The 22,821-nt window shown below is 44.4% G+C and overlaps 1 protein-coding gene and 1 pseudogene across 1 annotated transcript in view; one reads left to right on the plus strand and one right to left on the minus strand.

The window, feature by feature from the left end:
• The window catches only part of LOC142571267 (uncharacterized), a 213,498-nt gene that overhangs the window by 113,479 nt on the left and 77,198 nt on the right, over positions 1 to 22,821 (minus strand). The gene's annotated exons all lie outside the window — the stretch shown is intronic.
• LOC142573382 (uncharacterized) overlaps positions 6,808 to 22,821 on the plus strand; it is a 79,127-nt pseudogene continuing 63,113 nt past the window's right edge.

The following is a 22,821-nucleotide window of genomic DNA, read 5'->3' on the forward strand; positions in this document are numbered from 1 at the left end:
ACCATACCAGGATGTCAATTCTTTTTTTCAAATTCTAAGCGAAACTCTGGTTATGGGGGACAATTGCAAACTTATAGTTTTGTTTGTATCGTCATTAGGTTGTTGACCTTTAACTTTAGCCACTCTGATACTTTTCTGCAGGTGCAGGCAGGCCATTGCACCAATGCTAGGTTTAGAAAATACCAGAGCAGGGTAGAAAGCAAGAACAGATATTTATAACTTGGCTGCCCACTGTGCATTGCGTGAATATGTTGCTTTTTTGGATTGTGTATCTGAAAACTGGTGCTAGTCTGAGTTCTTACAAACTATACGTTATTGAGTACCGTAATTATAATGCCTGCCACTGCTATAAATTTCTGTTAGCGAAAATTGTCGCATTGTCAAGAAGCAGTTATGTTCAATTTTTAGCGGCAGTCACTGCTGAAACACTCAGTACAAAACACAAAATAAAGATGTGGAGTCAAAATGCAAATTTCGCACAAAGTTATAGTCGATTCTGCATTTCCCAGTACTGTTCTCTTTTTCTGTTGGTGTGCCAATACCAATTGCACATTCACAAACATTTTAGTATTGCACTTCTGGCAAATGCAGGAAAATTGAGTGTTTAACAGCTGCCCCTGGGAAGACAGCCCAGAGTCGCTTCGACAAAAGGACTTGCCTTCAACTTTGCGTCCCTATGTTGTCGGTCACTATTCTAAGGGGCACGTTTTCCTGATTGAATATTGCTACGGAACAGCCGCCACAGTGAGGCTGCACTGAGGAGGAAGAAGACGACGTGGGCCCGCTTGATATAGCGTCGGCATTTTGGCCTTCCGTTAGCTTCCTTGTAAATAAATTGTATATAGTATTGGGCTCCAGCTACACGTAACTATAATTTGGTGGAGGTGGACGTTCCCCGTACCCGTCATGGAGCTTCGCAGCGGTCGCAACGGCGACAGTGCAACTTCGGCTCCTGCTGGCGGCACTTCATCTACGCGATCGTCTCCGCCTGCAGCCCCAACCTACATCGCCGTTTCTACCTGGTATCCTGGCGTTTTCAACGGAGTCGGCAGTCCTGATGTTGACGACTGGCTCCGCTTATACGAACGTGTCAGCACCAGTCACAGGTGGGATCCGACTATTATGCTTGCGAACGTTCTTTTCTACCTCAGCGGAGCTCCACTTGCATGGTTCCAGACTCACGAAGAGGAGATCTCGAGCTGGGATCTCTTCAAAGAGATGCTCTGCGACCTTTTTGGCAATCCGTTCGGTCGCCAAATCAATGCCAAGAAAGCCCTTACCACACGTGTACAGACGTCGACCGAGTCCTACGTGTCGTACATTCTGGACGCCTTGGCGCTTTGTGTAAGGTTTATCACGTCCTCAAAGGCATTGATGACGACGCCTTCAATTTACTGGTGTTTACGAACGTCACCAGGATCGATGCGATCCTCAAGGAGTGCCGCCGTCTTGAGCATGCTAAAAGCCGCCGGGTACCCCACCCCATCACGTGACTTGCCAACACAGCTGCTACGTCATCCTATGACGACCTCTTCCACCAGCAGCCGTCGCGATGTGGCAACTTGACCCGCATCATTCGTCGTGAGGTTGAGGTGGCACAACCGGCGGCCCGTTCATTCCCGTCACCTGATCATTCTCCGGTGACAATCTCCTTGATCCAAGCCATCGTCCGTCAAGAGTTGTCCAACGTCGGCCTGCAATCCATTCGTTCCATACGCTCGGTACCTCTTTCTCCATGCACGTCCCCACCCCGCTCTTCTTACTCCTCTTACGAACAGCGCGCCCCCTCCGAATGGCGAACAGTAGACGATAAGCCGATCTCCTTTAATTGCCGACGCATTGGACATGTCGCTCGCCACTGTCGCAGCCGCTGGACTTCTCCGATGCGCTATTCTCCTGATTACCACCCTCGCCCCTCTAGCGCGGCCTTTTCCTTCGCCCCTTCTATGCCTGCTCCATCATCTCACCCTGCGACACCTTTCACACGACCCCGCTAACTCCCACTCGCCTTCTCCCTCCCGTCGTCAATCTCGTTCGCCCCCGTCCCGCCCTGCTCCTTCTCCGACCTACTCGCCGCACCACCGACCGGAAAACTAGATAGTGCAGCTTCTGGAGGTGAAGCTGCAAAGAGGACATTGGCATGAAATCATCGCTTCACCTTACCCACGAATAAGAATCTTTTGGCCGTTCTCGTCGACAATGTTCCTGTGTGCGCGTTGATTGACACTGGGGCGCATGTGTCGATTATGAGTGTTGCTCTTCGCCGTCGGCTCAAGAAAGTTCTGACGGCCGCTTCAAAATGATTTGTACAAGTCGCTGACGGAGGGACTGTCGCTATTGCTGGCATGTGCTCTGCCCGACTCACCATTTCTGAGAGACAAACCGTCGTTCTCTTCACCGTCATCGAGCATTGCCCTCACAAACTCATTCTCGGTCTGGATTTCCTTGCCAATCATTCGGTCCTCAATGACTGTTCGGCCGGCTCACTTCGCCTTGACTTGCCTCTTCTTGCCGACTCTGTGGACCCGCCTCCAAGCCGTTTGAGCTGCATAGATTTTGTTCGCCTACCACCTCAATCTGTGACACACGTCGACTTGTCCTCAGCAGCTGTACCTGATGGTAATTACGTGGTCGCACCTATTCCGGCAGTTATACTTACACGTGGTGTTACCGTGCCGCACACTGTGCTGACAATTACTGGCATACGCAGCTGCCTTCCCCTTGTCAATTTCGCGCTAACCGCACAAGTTCTGCCTCAGGGGATTTCATTGGCTATAATAAGCGCTTTGCAGGATGAAGAGATCGAGCAGTTCACAGTGGAAGATCGTCACAGCTCAGCCCATACCGTGATGTCATCGCACGGTACTGACGTCGACATTGACAAGATGGTTGTTTCCTCTGACCTTACACCTGTTCAAGCTGAAGCCCTTTGCCGTGTTCTTGACGGCTATCGCGACATTTTTTACTTTGGCAATTGACCCTTAGGTCAAACGTCTGTCGTGACCCATCGCATAAACACTGCCGATGCAAACCCTGTTCACCGACGTCCATATCGTGTTTTTGCGTTCGAACGAGCTGTTATCCAACAGGAAGTCAAAAGGATGCTTGCGAAGCACATTATCGAGCCTTCCTGTAGTCCCTGCGCTTCTCCCGTTGTACTTGTCAAAAAGAAGGATGGAACATGGCGTTTTTGTGTACATTATGGCCACCTGAACAAAATCACAAAAAAGGACGTGTACCCTTTGCCACGTATTGATGACGCTCTAAATTGCTTGTACGGTGCCACCTATTTTTCTTCTATCGACTTACGGTCCGGCTACTGGCAGATATCCGTCGACGACATGGACAGACAGAAGACCGCATTTATTACCCCTGACGGCCTTTATCAGTTCAAGGTGAAAACATTGAAGCTCCCAGGAAACCGCAACTTATGTGCACCCTCTGTCACCGGTTTGGACATTTGGCTCCTGACTGCCGTAACCCACCTAAGCGTATGATGAAGTGTGAGTTGTGCGACAGAACGGGTCATACAGATGAAAATTGCCGAACTCGGTACGGGGACAACAAACCAAGTTCTTCGTGTGCACTCGCGGAATCTCAACCACTTAGGCCTCCTCCAGTGAAAGCGTCAAAACATTCAGGAAAGAAGACCCGCCGATCAAGTGACAGCGACGACGAGAAACATGGGAATGCTGTAACTTTCCCCATCGACGGGATGCCAGTGGTTGAAGGCCGGCTGATGGGAAGAAGTGTTCGTGTATTACGAGACACCGGTTGTAATACGGCAATCGTCCGACGAGAACTCGTTCCAGAGATGAATATGACGGGAAGAACGAGAAACGTTGTTCTTCTGGACGGATCAACAAGGTACCTACCTGAAGCTGTCGTACAAATGAACACGCCGTACTTTACAGGCAAATTAACAGTAGCATGTATGGACGAGCCCCTCTACGACGTAATTCTGGGAAATCTTCCAGGCGTCAGAGGACCATACGATCCGGACTCTGACTGGAAGCACCCCGCTGCTCCCCACGCTGAGTCGTCGTCAAAAGAAATGAAGCTGACTAAGGCGCCTAGGAAGCCTCAGCATGTATCGAGCGTGGCGGAAGCCAAAACTGAAGAACAAGAACAAGGCAAGATTCGTCCCTTGTGTGTTCCGACACTTGTCTTTCGTGACGTAACTAAAGGACAACTTATTGAAGAACAGCGTAAAGACCCGACGCTGAAACATAGTTTTGCTAAAGTAAGCAAGTCGTTTAACTCGGCGAAGCGTCACAGGTACGAATTCGTCGAAGAAAAGGGATTGTTGTATCGCCTTTACCACCGGGCCACTGACAGAACCTTTAAGCAGGTGGTCATACCAAAAGCATTTAGACATGGCCTATTAGAAGTGGCTCATGAAAACGTCATGGCAGGACATAAAGGTATCAGGAGAACAACCGATCGTGTGCTACAAGAATTTTATTGGCCAGGTGTGCACCGAGACGTAAAACGCTTCGTGAAGTCGTGCGACAAGTGCCAAAAGAAAACAGCTAAAGGGAAAGTACAGGCCGCCCCACTTCCTCGTCAGTGTGTGCTTGTGTGTGCGTGCAAGAATACAAGTTCGTTCGGTCCTGAAGTCTTAGAAGCGCCGACACAAGACCCTCCGAAGTCGAGAAAGCGCCGGGGACCAGGCCAGCGGAAACAAGCCCACAGAGGAGCGCGCCAGGCACGTCCACAGAGTGCTGCGTTGGAGTCTCCTTTTGTAGGAGTATTCTTTTACTGTTAACTACATAAAAGATTGTGACAATATCGGAGCTGACTTTTGAGTCGAGTCGCGCGTGATAACCTGTTTATATAACAAAATGTGATTAGACATTGCGACATCTCAAGTGCTTAGTATTTAGTTGAAAGAGAACAGATTTCTGCGTTCGTTCTTTAACTGCGTGCAATGTCCTGTGAACAAAAGGTGTCGTGTGCTCATATGAACAATCGGACAAACGTACATGACAATTTTCCTTTCTTTCTGTTTCTCATCCCGCGTCCTTGTGTTAGAATAGTTGCGAACAACTTTCTCGAAAAGGGGGGCATTGTCATAATATATGGTGCGCGGGAGTGCGAAGCCTAAACATATGAAGACAGCGCGCCGTGCGGTGGCGAAGAGGACCACCATCATCATCGACACCAATTTGGGAGCGCCGGCAGTGGCGCCTCAAAAAGCGTGGCGCGAGAGTGTGGCCCGTGGCCCGTGGCATGAGCAGTGCGCGAGGTTCGGCGGTCGACGGAAAACAGCTTTCTCGCTGGGCGTCTGGCCCATAGGAGCTATCGCCGCCCGCGCCAATACGCCACACCCCAGTCAACGCTGTCGCCCGCTGGAAGGTTACCTCGCCCCGTTCTTCCGCTGGGCACTGGTCCAGGAGGGCTGGCGGTCCTGAACCGCGGCGGTCGAGCGTTCGGGTGAGCGGCCACAGGGCTACCCCGCCAGCCGTAGACGCAACCCGGTGATTGCGGCCCGCCACCTGAGCCCCGCGAGGTGGTCCGACCCGGCTGTCCAACCCGGCCGTCCGACGTGGCTGTCCAACCCGCCCGGCCGACACTGCTGTCCGACCCCGCTGGCCGACATCTGTTCCACGAGGTCTCCGACACGGCGACACGCGCTTCCGCCTGAACTGTAGGCCAATTATAAGTCACCGATACATAGCTATAGCTGCATGTCATATCTATGGGGTATTTTGGGAACTGTCACGTGTGTGTGCCGTTATCTGTGTTATGTACGTCAATACATGTCTGATGTGTGTTTGTGCTTCTGCTGGCTGCGTCTGCCTCTTACTGGAGTGATCCGGCCCCAATAACATCACAGTGTAATAATAGATGATCGGTAGCGTTAAAAAACCTGGTAATCTCGCCGTCGCCGCTATATGGCCGCAACAAAACTGAAAAATAAAGAAGTTACACATGTAATTGTTATATCAGTTTAATATTAGATTGTTGGTAGCAGTTAAAAGCATGGTTATGTCACATTCGCCGCTACAAGGTCGTAACAAAACAAGAAAATACAGCTCTTACCACATCTAATCGTCATGTAATTGACTGCGCACGGCCGCACCGCAGTGAGCAAGGCGCTCACGAAGCACTTCATCTTTCTCGTCCTTGGGTTTTTCGTTGCCCCACAACGTCTGCTAACAGGACCGCGGCCACGCTTCGCTGCTCGATCGTCCTTTCGCTGACTACTACGGAACACAGCGGATGCGCACCCAATCCGGCGCGGCCCTCGACGGGATGGACTGGCGGGAGAGCGCACCCGACCGCTTCACTTCTACCACTGAGATGGCAGTGATACCGACTGCGTAGAAATGGAGCAACTTGTCGATCGTCGGCATTGGGCACGGCCGCACCACAGTTTGGTTTGGTTTGGTGCCTGTAGATATAGCACAACCCACCACGGGGGATTGGCCATAAATCGGGCGGCAGTGGGTCGAAAAAGAATAAATACCTAAATAGGATTTTTTTGTTGAAAATGACATATTAAATGAATTCTAATCGTTAATAATAATTTTCGTGCTATAGTTTCTTGAATTTACAAGTTCATACTTTTGGTTTCTTGTTGTGGAAAATAAAACAGCAAAATTAGCATGGAAGTCTCCTTGTTTCCATTACAAAATTATATATGGCATCACATACGTTCCTATTAGTGTCCTAGTACCGACGCCCCCAGAGACAGAATGATAGGTAGCGTAATGGTTAATCAAAGTTGGCGGAAGGGACCTTCTAGAAGTCGTTTTTTCTGCACGTTGAACCTACGACACTATTTCAGAAATGATAGTGAGCATGGCGCTCACGAACCAATTCATCTTTCTCATCCAGGTGAGGAAGGATTACGGGAAATGTTTTCGTAGTAACAATGTGCTTCTTGTGGTGCTGTCGTGCCCATGTCAAATGTGTTCACTTGTTGCCGAGTATGCTGTTTCCTTAAAATATTTATTACTTTTGTCTGGATACATAGAAAGCAATCCTGGTCCTTGTATTCAAGATGTCATGAACGGAATACGCAAAATGGCTGCAGATATTAACGAAATTAAAAGCGAGAACAAGGCGGCTTCTGAATCCTATACAACCATTCACGCCAAACTGGATGGGCTGTCGCACATCGAGGGTAAGGTAGGCGAGGTAGAAGGCAAAATTATCCGGTTTGAACGAACCGTGACTAACCTAGCACGGCAGGTTGACGACCTCGAAAACAGAAGTAGGCGATCAAACATAATCGTTTACGGAATTAAGGAGGAACAAGAGGAGACTGTCGAGCGCCTTGAAAATGAAATATGTGTGAATCTCATTCAAAATAAACTTGGCATCACTATTTCTGGAGTAGAGAGGATTCACCGCCTTGGGGCCAAAAAAGAAAACAAGACACTTCATGTAATTTTAAGCTGCTTGATTCCAGAGATAGAACTAAAATATTTAAGAACTGCACCAAATTTGAAGGTACCACCATATCAGTCAGCAAAGATTTCTCGTTAAGGTGCGTAATATTAGGAAATTTACAACTATGGTATAGCTGCAAGACCAATCGAGAAAACAAGGAATAAGTCAAATTGATCTTTGATAAAATTAAGGTTAATGATGACGTGTTTGTTTGGGACGAAAAAAGTGGCGACAAAGTAATATTACCCAGAAGAAAGCAAAACATTGCAAATAATGGGAACAGCCCGACTAAAAAGAAAAGCTAACTATAGTGAACAATAATTCCAGAAGCGTTGTAAACAAAACAGAAGAATTAGAAGCATTTCTTCTGGCGCACTCTCCGCAAATAGTCACAATCAGTGAAACACGGCTGTCGTCACGAATTCCGAGCAGCGGTATCTTTCCACACGGGTATATTGTCCTGCGCAAAGATAGATGCACCCGGGGGTGGCGTTGCAATTTTGGTGAGAGACGACATTCCAACGATGCCCATGCCTGACGTACATGGTATGGAAGCGCTGTGGTTTAAGATTACTGTCGGTAAATTTGTATTCTTCGTCGGAACTATGTACCGGCCCCCAAACGTCCATTGCAGTATGCTTCACGCACTGGCTGATTACACGCAATGTTATCTTCAGGATACTCATAAAATATACTCACGGGTGACTATAACGTACGCTCAATAGACTGGGCAACGCTTGACAGTGGGACTGCCTATCCGTCCTGAGCAGAAGCACTGCTGGAAATCGCCTTTAACTTTAGTCTCAAGCAGATTATACATGCACCAACACGTGTAACCACGAAAATCAGCAATATATTAGACCTCACGTTCTTAAGCGACAATACTCCCGATAACACAATCTCTTTGGAAACAGTCAATGGAATTGCAGGTCACAAAGCAACCATATGTTCGTTAACATTACACAACCGTCCTCAAGCGTGAAAGAAAAAGACTCAAATATACGACTGGACAAATGCCGATGACGTTAGTGTTCTTGACTTCCTAGAAGAATCTTACCCAGAATTCCATCGGTGTTTCCACGATGGAAGCATGTCAACTGATAACCTATGGGTGCTTTTCAGGGCCAATGTTGAGCACTGTCTCAGAAAATTCATTCCTATGAAAATAAAGACCGTACGCAAAGCAAACCCATGGATATCAAGAGAGATTATACATCTAAAACGTAGAATTTCAAGGCTCAGAAAACTTAGAAACAAAAGAACATTTTTCTTCAAGTGTACAAGAAAAATTAGCGAACTTTCTCACGCGTTGAAGATAGCAGCGAAAACGGCTAAACAAAAGTGCTTAGATGAAACCTTAAATGACTTCATTAAAAAATGCCCTCATAAATTTTGGCACTATCTCAAATCTTGGGTTCCGAGGAAGCGCAACTTATTGTCAGAGAAGCTTTAACCAAGGCGACCCAATTTAATGAATTTTTCTAGTCAGTTTTCACAGTGGACACTAACACTTTCCCAGACAAGGTCGCACAGACAAGTGACATAGGTGAGGTACCATGTGAGCTAAATATAACAGTAGCGGGAATTCTCTCTTTATTAGTTAATCTTGATATAAAAACATCCAGCGGACTAGATAACATTCCAAATACTTTTCTCAGAAGGTACGCTGAAACAAAAGAAAATATCAGTAATGATTTCGTATTTTGTAAAATATGTTGTAAATAAAGAATGAATGAATGGGTTTCCAAATACTTATGGCTAATTTTTTACAAAATGGTTGCAAACTTCTGAGGTTCCTCTAGAATAGAAAATTGCAAAAATTATTCCGATACATAAATCAGGTGATGCTACAAATCCTTCAAACTTCCGTCCTATTTCACATACTTGTTCAGCGGGGAAAATTTTTGAGCATTTATTATTAAAACACATCGTAACTTTTGTTGAAAGTCATTCTCTAATTAACCCTAACCAACATGGATTTAGAGGTGGTTGGCTATAACTGAATAATAGAGACTATTTATGACCTAGCATTAACAAGCGATACGCGAAGACAGGTAGACATAATTTTTCTAGACCTATCAAAACCTTTTGGTCGCGTATCGCATCCAAAACTAATCCATAAACTGCAAGGAATTCTGGGACACGGTATTCTTACAAAATGGTTAAAAGCATATTTATCACGACGTCAACAATTCGTTCATTTTGAAGGGCAATCCTCCGACTACGTTGAAGTTTTATCCGGTGTGCCTCAGGGCACAGTTTTAGCTTCCATTCTCTCCGTTATTTTTATCAACGACATAGCAAATGGCATTGACGAAACAGTACTCATGTTCGTAGATGACTGCATTATTTATAAAGCAATACAGACCAAGGATGATCAGGTTGTTTTCAATGACGCACTTAAAAAGATAGCGATATGGTTTCAGGACTGGCCGGTGACGCTAAATGCTGAAAAAACTGTCTGCATGACAGCCACGAGAAAGAAAGCACCACTAACCTTTCTATACCAAATTCAGCAAGGAGAACGACAAAGGGTCGAAGAATACAAGCATTTAGGTATCATTATTTCTTCCGATCTAAAATGGAACAAACACGTGTCTTATGTGGCAACAAAATCACTCTCAGCGCTTTTTTCCCTTACACGGTCCCTCAAATGCGCTTCACCCAACAGCAAACCACTCGCGTACACGTCACTCATTCGCTCCGTTATAGAATACCGCGCCATATGCTGGTTCCCATACTCTAAACGTGCCATAACGAAATTAGAGAACGTACAAAGAAAAGCAGCCAGATTCATTTATAATAAATACCATCGTCATGATTCCCCAACTGAACTTCAACGCTTAGCAGGACTCCCAACAATTAGCGATCGTGCTAGATATCTGAGACTAAAATTCCTGTTTATTCTCCAGAGCAATGCCCTAAAAATAGACAAGAACAAGTTTTTAGTACGCTATAAGACTAGAATTTCAAGAACGAAACACAATAAACAATTATCTGGTTATAGGTTTCACAATGACACCTACAGGTATTCATACTTCCGACAAGCTATCAGAGTATGGAAACTGTTACCACAAGAGGTTGTTAGTTGTAAAACCCTCGATTATTTTTTGTCTAAGCTGTCTAAACATATCTTTGTTGCTACGCGATGAAATGCCCTATTTACATTAGGTTCTATTGACACCAAGAATGTGCATTGTTTATATCACTGCACGTGTGTATGAATAACCTTGTTTTTAAACCAAAGCCAAGGCATCTTGTACACGATTATCGTTGAACTCTGTGTGAATGATGTATTTTCCCTTTTATGAATGTACCCTTTCCTGCCAAAGCCTTTGTTAAGGCTAGCAGTATGTACGAAATAAAATAAATAAAATAAAACTAATATAGATTATTGGTAACGTCAAAAAGCCTAGCTATGTCCCGTCGCTGCTACAAGGTCGTAACAAAACTACATAATAAAGATGTTAACACATCGAATCGTTATAGTATTTTAATAGAAGATTGGTAGCGTTGAAACACCTGGTAATGTCGCCGTCACCGCTACATGGCCGTAACAAAAGAAGAAAATAAAGATGTTAACACATACAATCGTTATAGTAGTGTAATAATAGATGATTAGCAGTGTTGAAACACCTGGTAAAGTGACCGTCGCTGCTACATGGCCGTAACAAAACAAGAAAGTAATGTTTTGTACACATCTAATCGTTATATTATTGTAATATTAGAATATTGGTAGCGTTGAAGAACCTGGTAATGTCGCCGTCACCGCTACATGGCCGCAACACAACAAGAAAATAAAGAAGAAATACATCTGATCGTTATATTAGTGTAATAGAATATCTGTCGCAGTTAAAAAAGCTGGTTATGTCGGCGTCGCCGCAACAAGGTCGTAACAAAACAAGAAAGTAAAGCTCTTAACACATATAATCGTTATAGTAGTGTAATAATACATGATTAGTAGCGTTGAAACACCTGGTAGTCACCGTCGCTGCTACATGGCCGTAACAAAGCAAGAAAATAGACATCTTAACACATCTACTCGTCATAGTAGTGTAAAAGTAGATTATTGGTAGCGTTGAAAAGCCCGGTTATGTCGCCATCGCTGCTACAAGCTCGTAACAAAACAAGAAAATAAAGATGTTAATAGATCTAGTCGTTATAGTAGTGTAATAATAGATGATTGGTAGCGTTGAAACACCTGGTAATGTCGCCGTCTCCGCCATATGGCCGCAACAATACAAGAAAGTAACGATGTTAACACATGTAATCGTTATAGAAGTGTAATAATAGATGATTGCTTGCGTTTGAAAACCTGTTCATGCCGCCGTCACCACTGCTTGGCCGTACCAAATCGAGAAAGTAAAGAAGAAATACATCTTATCGTTATATTAGTGTAATATTAGGTTATTTGTAGCAGTTAAAAACCTGTTTATGTCGCCGACGCCGCTACAAGGTCGTAACAAAACAAGAAAGCAAAGATGTTAACACATCTAATCGTTATTGTAGTGTAATAATAAATAATCAGTAGCGATAAAAAACCTGGCCCTGTCGGTGTGGCCGCTACAAGGTCGTAACAAAACAAGAAAACAAGAAAGTTACACATTTAATTGTTATATTAGTGTTGTATTAGATTATTTGTAGCAGTCAAAAACCTCGTTATGTCGCCGTCGCCGCTACAAGGTCGTAAAAGATCACGAAAATAAAGCTCTTAACGAGTCTAATCGTTATACAAGTATAAAATAATTTTTGGCAGCGTTAAAAAGCCTCGTTATGTCGCTGTCGCTACTACAAGGTCGTATCAAAATTAGATAATAAAGATGTTAACAAACTAATCGGTATATTAGTGTAATATTAGATTTTAATGAGAGCAGCATTCCGGGCAAGTAGGTAATCCATTACTTAAACGATATTGCGCGACGAAAAAAAAAAAACGACATGGACGTGAGAGATGTCGACACACCTAGCGCAAACTTTCAACTAAGATTATTGTGCCTCTGCTTCGATTTTATACATGGGAGGCAGTGTATGCCGCGCATGCGCTTACAAGAAAATGAAGTGCGAAATCATGTAACATACTTACGAGTCATGTGATGCCGCGTCCAAGAAACCTAATTCTTTCTCTGTGAGAGCCAGAGACGGGAAGCTAACATACTTATCATGCGATTTTGCGATCATCTGCGCTTCAGATATTTCACGGATGAGCTGCGTGCTGCCACGGAAAACACTCGTGCATTGATCCTCAAGAGGTTTGCATCCATGATCGCGACAGTGGATCGCCAAGAAACCACCACATCCGTTTTATACATTGTCGCTGTGTTCGTGGAGCCGATCATTGAGGCAACGCCCAGTTTGTCCGATATATTTCTTCCCACATGAAAGCGGGAGGTTGTACACCACCCGGTGGACACAGTCGACAAACTTTTTTGCGGTGGTGCTTTCTGCACTTATCGGAAGGGACGGCATTTGGATCCGTCAGCCAGCAAAAGCTGCCGAGCTTGTTGGGAGCCGAAAGAACGAATCTTTGTCAAGTTATCGGATATCCCTTGCATGTAAGGTATGACACTGACATTCGGGCGTATGCCGGGAGGGGCATCGGCAACTGACTTCTGCGTGCTGGATCGCGCTTCTCTTAAAATGCGTTCCGCGACAGACACTAGCAACACCCTAAGATATTCAGCCAAGGACAAACGTAGAGTTTGCTTTTCAGAACTTACGTCGACTACATGAGAGCAAGACTTGCTAAGGGCATTCTTGAAGCACACGCCGATACTGGCCCGCTTGACAAGCTTAGAATGTGCAGACGTATACGGCAGAAGTGGCTTGTTGGCTCGCGGCTCATACGACCAACACGTGTGGCTGTACTGAAAGCTGTGGCGAAGATCAAGGAAACGAAGAGACCTATCTACCGCCATCTTATGAGTAGTTTGAAGGGAGACTAAGCACTTCTGAAACGTTTCTAACGCTTTGTTAGCTTCAAGACTGAAGGCATCAGAAGAGCAGTCAATGAAAATTAAGAAGTCATCAGCGTATCTAAATATTTTAAAAACAGCAGTGCCTTGCACTTGTGATGAAATGTCACGGTCTAAACAGGATGAAAAGAAGTCACTAAGAATGGGAGCAATGCAAGAGACAATACAAACTCTGCTCTTCCGCAAAAAACATTCGTTATCCCAAGTGATAAAGGTGGAATTAAGATAAATCTGTAAAAGTTCTAAAAATTGACTGCACAACATGCCGGCCTCATTCTGTAAGGAAACAGCACCATACTTATCTATACATTGCTCAACACACGACAGTACGCTTCTATGCGGCAAGGACTAATAAAGGTATTTTACATCAATAGAAAACGCCTGAAGACCACGGTCAGGATGTGATTTCAAAATCAAAGCGCGAGTATAAGAGTCGTTTTTTCTGCTCCCAACAAGCTCGGCAGGCTTTGCAGGCTGACAGATCCAAATGCGTCCCTTCCGATAAGTGCAGAAAGCACCACCACAAAAAGTTTGTCGAGTGTGTCCACCGGGTGGTGAACAACCTCCTGCTTTCTTGTGGGAAGAAATATATCGGACAAGTTGGGCGTTGCCTCAATGATCGGCTCCGCGAACACAGCAACAATGTAAAAAAAGGCTCTGGTGCTTTCTTGGCGATCCACTGTCGCGATCATGGATGCAAACCTCTTGAGGATCAATGCACGATTGTTTCCCGTGGCAGCACGCAGCTCATCCTTGAAATGTCTGAAGCGCAGATGATCGCGAAATTTGGTGACAAGTGTGTTAGCTTCCCGTCTCTGGCTCTCAGAGAAAAAGAATTAAGCTTCTTGGACGCGGCATCACATGACTCGTAACTATGTTACATGAATTGGCACTTCATCTTCTTGTAAGCGCATGCGCGGCATACACTGCCTCCCATGTACAAAATCGAAGCAGAGGCACAATAAACTTAGTTGAAAGTTCGCGCTTGGAATGTCGTCTTCTCTCACGTCCGTGTAGTTTTTTTTTTGTTACATACTATCATTTAGGTAACATTAGGTTATTGGTAGCAGTTAAAAAGCCTCTTTATGTCGCCGTCGCTCCTACAAGGTCAGTAAAAAACAGGAATGTAAAGATGTTAATACATGCAATCGTTATAGTAGTGTAATAATATATAATTGGTAGCGCTGTAAAACCCGGTAATGTCGCCGTCGCCGCTACATGGCCATAACAAAACAAGAAAATAATGATTTTAACACATGTAATTGTTATAGTAGTGTAATAATAGATGATTGGTAGCGTTGGAAAACCTGGTAATGTAGCGTCGCCGCTACATGGCCGTAACAGAACAAGAAAATAAAGAAGTTACACATGTGATCGTGATATTAGTGTAATATTAGATTATGTGTAGCAGTTGAAGAACCTGCTTATGAGGGGGGGGGGGGGGGGGGGGGGTCGCCGCTACAAGGTTGCAACAATACAAGAAAATAAAGCCTTTAACACATCTAATCGTTATGTAAGTGTAAAAATAGATTGTCGGTAGCATCAAGAGCCTAGATATGTTGCCGTCGCTGCTACATGGCTGTAACAAAACAAAAAACAAAGAAGTTAGCCATCTAATTGCTATATTATTATAATATTGGATAATTTGTAGCAGGTAACAACCTGGTTATGTCGCCGTCGCCGCTACAACGTCGTAACAAAACAAGAAAGTAAAGCTCTTAACACATATAATCGTTATAGTAGAGTAATTATAGATTATTGTTAACCCTTAAAAACCGGCTAATGTAGCCGTCGCCGCTATATCGGCGAAAGAAAACAGAAAATAAAGAAGTTCAACATGTAATCTTTATATTAGTGCAATATTAGATTATTTGTTGCAGCTAAAAAGCCTGGTTATATTGCCGCTACAAGGTCGAAACACAATTAGAAAGTAAAGATAATAACACATCTATTCGCTGCAGTAGTGCAACAATAGATGATTTGTAGCAGGTAAAAAGCCTCGTAATGTCGCCGTCGCCGCTACATGGCAGTCACAAAACAAGAAATTAAACATGTTAACACATCTAATGGTTGTATTAGCGTAATAATATATGCTTGGTATATATATATATATATATATATATATATATATATATATATATATATATATATATATATATATATACATATGTCGCCGTCGCTCCTACAAGGTCAGAAAAAACAGGAAAGTAAAGATGTTAACACATCCAATCGTTATAGTAGTGTAATAATATATAATTGGTAGCGTTGAAAAACCTGTGTATGTCGCCGTCGCTGCTACATGGCCGTAACAAAACAAGAAATTAAAGACGTTCAACATCTAATCTTAATTTTAGTGTAAACATAGATGGTTGGTAGGGATAAAAAACCTGTTCATGTCACCGTCACCGCCAGAAGGTCGTAACAAAACAGGAAAATAAGCGAGTTAACACATCCAATTGTTATATTAGTGTAATATTAGATTATTGGTAGCAGTTAAAAGCCTAGTTATGTCACCGTCGCCGTTACAAGGTCGTAACACAACAAGAAAATAAAGCTCTTAACGCTTCTAATCGTTATATAAGTGTAAAAATAAATAATTGGTAGCGGTAAAAAGCCTAGTTATGTTGATGTCGCTGCTACAATGTCGTATCAAAACTAGATAATAAAGATGTTAACAGACTAATCGTTATATCAGTGTAATATTAGATTATTGGTAGCAGTTAAAAAGCCTGTTTCTGTCGCCGTCGCTCCTACAAGGTCAGTGAAAAACAGGAAAGTAATGATGTCAACACATCTAATCGTTATAGTAGTTTCATAATAGATGATTGGTAGTGTTGAAAAACCTGGTAATTTCGCTGTCGCCGCCACATAGCCGTAACAAAACAAGAAAATAAAGAAGTTACCCATTTATTCGTTATATTAGTGTTTTAGTAGATCGTTTGTATACACTCTAAGAAAAAATACACCCTCATGGGAGGATATATATACTATCAAAACACCGTTTTCGCACCCTTAATATTTCCGAAAAATTTTGAAATGGGGGTTCTCTGCAGCGGAGCACCCTTACTGCAGCCTTTTACTATTTTCGGGGTGCAAAAAGGGTATTGTGTGCGAAAGAAGCAATTAGGGTGCTCTGGCACTTTCAACACCGTTTTACTTTTCAAGCAAGTAAAGAAGCCGCAAGATCCCTTTGTGAGGGGTTTGTGCAAGCACGTGGTTTCAGCATATCAGGCAATCACACTGTAGGATATCAACGTCATCCAGGGTTGCTACCTCGTGGCATGGCTGTCTCGTTCACCTTAAACTATTTTCAATCCTCTCCTCGTGAAAACACACTCTTCATGGATGAATGGATGTTATGGATGGATGCTATGAGCGTCCCCTTTGGAACGGGGCGGTGGGTTGCGCCACCAAGCTCTTGTTATTATGCTGCCTAATGTCCTCCCGAGGTTAAAGAAGAAAAAAATAAAAACGAACTATGAACTCCCACAACCAAATTTTCTGATCCTCTACTGCGAAATGTGCTTTTTTTCGTCTCAGTTTTTTTTTTTTCGTTCCCTACTTTTCATCCACAAATCCTCCAGTCGCCTCTTATAATCCTTATTGCGGACATGTTTACTTTTCCACTGCTCTCGCTGAACCCAAGGGCTCCAAGGAGGCCAGGGGTGGCTAAATGACTGCTGGGCAGACGTCTTCACATTCTAATAAAGCATGCTGCATAGTTTCCCTAGCTATACCGCAGCAAGCACGTGCTTCTTCATCCTTCTTACAATAAGCCGCGGTTAGGGCGACGACAACTTCGTTCCAGCACGCTCGTCCGCTGATTGGCAAAGCAGTGCGCAGCAACCGGCGCAAGTTTTCCGAGCTTCGGCCACAGGTGAAGCCCATGCTTGACTTGATTTAAATGACGCTTGTCGTGAACGCGCCGGAGGAAACGCAATGAGCGTCCTGGGCACATTCACACCAGGCGTCACACAGATCACGTCAAGCATAAAGAGCCTACAATCAAGCATGGGCTTCAACTTAAGTTGCGTTAAAGCCGTTAAAATGCCTTAAGAATTGGGCACGCCTCGACGCGCGGATCACAGGAGAGCGCGCGCACCGAGAAGCGGCCTAAAGGCCTACGAGATGGAACTGCGCGCGCCAAAGGTTAAGCGTGCCGTTAGGTCATGGAGGAAGGAAACTCAGGAGACGTCACTCTTTGTGAAGCTAAAATGAAGGAGGAAGCTGGCGTTGATCATGGCGTTGCTCCGCCTATAGGGCCAGCTCTCCTATTTTGTTTACATTTATCGCGAAACCACGCCGCGCTGCGCGCAACCGGGCTGCTCGGACGCGCGCGCTCCGCAGCAATACTGAACAATCGCGATGTCTCATTGCATTGCCGTTGCCGAAGTTATGTTAAAAGATGTTCATAATGAACTTCGAAAATTGGGCCGTGAGGTCGAATCGGCTGCTTCTTATTTATTTATTTATTTATTTATTTATTTATTTATTTATTTATTACATACTGCTAGCCTCCATTTGGATGCTGTTGCAGGACATGGGAAAATACATTGCATCAAAATAAGAATCACAAACTTCTACACTTGTTAATATTGTAGTTTACAAGAAGACACAGTTGAGCAATACAATAAAAGGGTGGGACCTTCCTGAGTCAGCCCTTAGAGGTTGATGAACAGAAATACAGAAGCTTAAGGTAAACAACAAAAAAGTACATCAAAACCAATTAGAGACAAAATGCGATGTCTGTAGGCGATACTTATAGATCAAGATGCGTACTCATAGACATACTTTTCCAGCATAGGAAGGAAATCATCAGGTGAGCAACTTATAATATCGCTAGGCCATGAATTCCACTCTCTGACTGGTGAAAGAAAGAATACCTGAATGTGTCTGTGTGGAACCTTTATTCAATTAAGTGTTTCAGATGTTTAATTCTAGTGTTTCGCTTTTCAGTGAAAGATACATATGCACCATTGTTTAATTTGTAGCCCCCATTCAGGAGGTGGAAAAGGAATAATAACTGAATAATAATGCTCTTTTACCGGCTTTTGCGAAAATAAACATGCCTTATAAGGCCAGCGAACTGAACTGTTTTCATCAGCCGCAGGTAACGGCCGCTGCCCGGTTCTTGCGTGTTTTTATAAAAAGGTGACCTATCGCTGCCTTCTACTTTTCTCTGCTTGGGCTTCCTGGTACCGTGAGACGGACTTGCGAGCTAGACGTCTGGTGATACGAAAAAAAATGTACGTATTCTCACGGCACTGCAAGAACGCACTGGAGACACGTACGACGCATCGACCCATTTGCGATCCATTTGGAGTTTATGAGAACAAAGACATTCTCGCTTGAGGAATCGTCGTGCATTATTGAACGAAATTCGTGTGGCCGCGCATCACTACGACAGCGCGCCGGCGAGGAGGCAGAATGTCATTTCTGACTCCGCGTTTAGATTCATTGACTGCGGCCTGAGGTGCCTTCTTACCACGGTAAGTGAAGCATCTCGGAACCAAATGTTTGCGATAGCCGGGGTCGGTGCAGAACAGCACGCGTGGAGAACCAGCCTACATCCGACCATGGAACAGCCGTTTGATGTGTTCGCAGGCGTAGGTTCTGTGGAGCCTTGCCGACTATTGCAGCGCATCCGCTAACCTTCATTTCCCTGCGCATCTCGCGCGCACAGATAAGATACGCCCGCGGTAGGGAGGATTCGTTCCTTAAGTCAAAGCAGCCGCTTCTTTCCCATCTTCCAGGATGAAACGTGAGGCTGGCAAGCGCACGATGCTGAGGGAAGCAAAATGCACATATTCTGCAACGCTCTATCAGCGTGTGTACTGTGGTACACCTGTGCAGGTGTGCATGAACCTCGAACACGCTCTGCTTAAAAGACTTCGTGCTGTCGCGAGTACTGCGATGAACAGGCAACAGTTAAGCAATGTGTGTTTTAATATGCACAAAAGCAAGTTGTTACTGAACACGAACTATGCATTTATAGCGTACGATCTACGTGCCGCAAATGCACCATATGCGCTGTCAAAAGCAGGAATTACTGACCTGCAAGGCGTTCATTCTACAGATTCTCAAACGAATCGGTTTCGGCCTGCGATGGCACGTTAGTATGAATCCGCCAAAGAGGGCAGAATTTCCCGTGGACATTCCTTCGTCCCGTTGCCATTGCCGTGACGCGGTACATTGCGTAGAGCGTTGTATGCGCGTTCATATCAAGAATTTTAGTTGCTACTCTCCTACCTGGCCACAGCAACATCCGGTAGAGCACGATCCAGAAAACGCAGCGCCTACAAACCCAACGCAAACCTGCCCCGCACGGCGCCTTTGCCACGGTACGAAAGCCACGGAGCAACACGTGTGAGAGCACAGACCATAACAAAGCCGCCATTGTGGCCCGAAAGGCGCGGCCGCTAGAGCAAAGAAATAAAAAAACAGCAAAAAAGGAGAACCTCCTACGTCATTTCCTCCACAATTTTCTCATAGCGCGCGGAGGGGGTAGGGCCTCTCCTCAGTTTCCTTCCTTCATGCGTTAGATCTTCGGTGCCACTAGGCTACATCATATGTGGATTAAAAGCGAAGCACGGTATACGGAGCAATTTTAGCACAGCCGCAGTTGTGCATCAACATTATTTTCCAAAACGCCTGTCCTAAGAAAAAGGATTCACTGATTGCTGTATTAATATCGCAACATTTTATTTCTTGATGTTGAAATTACAAAGTTTTATATAAAAAATATTTCTTCTGTCACATGAACAGTCACAACACCCACACCGGCTAGGCTCTGTTCCTTTATCTAATTGACTTTGACACCGCCATTTGCCGTAGGAAATCCGTAGTCCATCGTAGGGCGCGCGGCGCGCGTCCGCAGCTTCACGGGCTTCACGGTGGCATTGGCGGAGCGCGCCTTTGTTTGCTTGCCCTCGTTTTGGCTACGGCGATTCGCGCCAACTGTGCGCCGGTCAGTTCCTGAAGCAGATATCTCGGTGCGCGGTCTACGAGGTATGGAAGTCAGAGAGTGGTAAATAATGGGCCCATACGGAAACTTAAGCTCAGCGAGCCTAATTTGCGTGGCCTTCGTGTCTCCGCGAGGAAGTGCAGCCTGCTGGCTGCGGAAATAAACTTTAGCAGGGACAAATTTCAGGTAAGACTCACTTAATTGCTTGACGATTGTGAGGTTGTGTAAAATTTGTTATAAGAGCTGTTTTCAAAACGTTTAAGCTCAGGAAAGTAGCGATTTGGGCTGGTCGCAGCGGCGTTTACGAAAACGGAACTATAACATCGCACGGAAGTAAGAGCTAAGCGGACGGGCATTGGTACTCCTGCAAAAGATATGTGTCGCTGTAATCTTACGCTGCGTGTGTGTCAGCTTACTGTGACGTGTGTTTTCGCGCTCTTATATTTCCGTCCCCGAATTCTTTCGTGAACGAAGGGCGTTCGTTCGACCATCGCCATGGTGTACGATTGACGTGAAAATTTCAGTGGCTACATAGGACGCGCAGAGGCACTCATGGCCATCGTTTGCACGGGCTGCGCGGTGATTTGCCCGGCAAAACACTTCTCCATTCCTAGCCCTATCATATTCTCATGGGAGGTGACTGTTTTGCTGAGTCAACGTGCAGTCGAGTCCCACCGTTGTCAATAATGTGTTAGTAGGTACATTGGCTTAAGGAGTTTCTTACGTAAAATGCAAGGAAAACGTTATTGCCGTAAAGTTCATCTGTTTTACTTGCTACACTTGGACCTCTGTAATTTTACATGTTTAGGGCATTGCTTTGAATCCGTGTGCGTTATGATGGTGCCTGCATGAACCAATCTTTAAGAAGAAAATAGAATTATTAACTTGAGATTCGCCGACTGCTACTGTTTCTGTTCAGCAGTTTGGTTTTTCTTATTAGCGATTGAACATTGTTACGTTCTTTGTTCACTTCCTTTAGGGAGCGCCAAGGGGCCCTCGTAAGATGTGAGCAATCCGGGAAGATCCCCATTATATAGTACATTACCAGAAATTTTCCACCTGTGTTTTGTATAGTAGATGTCAGTGATATACGCTTATGATGCTCAGTCCATGGCTGATGTTGCATTATCTTTCCTTGTTCTGGTACATATGGCAGGTGCTGGACAAGGAATTCAACGAATACATTGATGTCCTCGAAGATGATGCAATACCTGATAAGGCTTACGTGCACGTTTTGAAAACACATGACAGCTGGGATGAAGAGGTCAGTGGTACGAGTGTGCACTAAACGTTTCTCTTTCCTGTTGTCTTCGTAAATTTAATTTCTTCCTTTTAGCTCTCCTTGTTTGTGTAATCGTGCTTTAAAAAGTCATCAGTTGCCGCATGTGCTCAGAAATATCTGAATAAAAGTTATAGGTGCTTGGGCATGGTCCTAAAAGATTTGACACAAAGCAGTAATGTATCTCTGTGCAACACCATTTTGAGAACACTATATTAAACCTGTTCATTGCACAATCCCCTTTTACTTGTCATTTTATGTAATTATTTCTGACAATACATGTGTTATGGCACATGTCGCACATGTCTGTCATTGTCGACGTACCTGTGGCATTTGTTGGCTCCTCGGCACGTGTAACGCGAAGAGCCAATCCCTTGAATATTGTTCCCTTTCGAGCTCACTTAGATAGCTTCAAATTTTCTTTCTTGCCATTTACCATTGAATTGTGGAACACGCTACATACTAATCTCCGAGAATTGCTACGTGAGCGTTCTTTAGACGAAGTTCGTTTATATGTGACATGTTGATTGTGTGTTATGTTACCACTCCTGCTATGTCTCAAACTTGAGACAGCAGCATTTGTAAATAAATAAATAAATAAATAGCAGGACTGATACCAGTATTATAAGTGCTACATTTTGTATTGTAGGGTAGCACATCAGCCACACCAAATGCTGCAGACAGCTGCTTTGAGCTGCCGATCACAATTGCTACAAGGTATGAATCACTACCAATCATTAACAGCATTTTTAATTTATCTTCAGTACGGATGCTTGTCCCAGCGATCTCCAATGTACCAAGTTTTGGCCACCTGACCCTTTCTTATGCCTGAAAATGTTCATATTTCATTACACCACTTTTCTGCTGTGCTCGACTGCACTTCCATCTGCATTGTACCCTTCTAGTCACTCGTAATAGACCACCAATTATCAGTTTTAAGTGTTACATTTTGTTCCCAGCTCCATTCTTAAGTTTATTTTTAACTAGAATATAACTGGAAGTTAATTAGATTAGAACTAGCTGTATAACAGCTTCCTTTATTTGTTTTCTAATCAACAAAACTGCCTTCCTGTCTCTGAAGGTTACACTTAGCATCTTGTTACATCGCTCGTTGTGTGGACCTCTGCTTCCAGTCAAGTTTCTGCTGTAATAGTACCAACAGCATTATGTTCTGCCCCCCATTGATAAATAGCAGTACACCTAGA

This window comes from Dermacentor variabilis, chromosome 2 (genome assembly GCF_050947875.1).
Source record: "Dermacentor variabilis isolate Ectoservices chromosome 2, ASM5094787v1, whole genome shotgun sequence".
Taxonomy (NCBI): Eukaryota; Metazoa; Arthropoda; class Arachnida; order Ixodida; family Ixodidae; genus Dermacentor; species Dermacentor variabilis.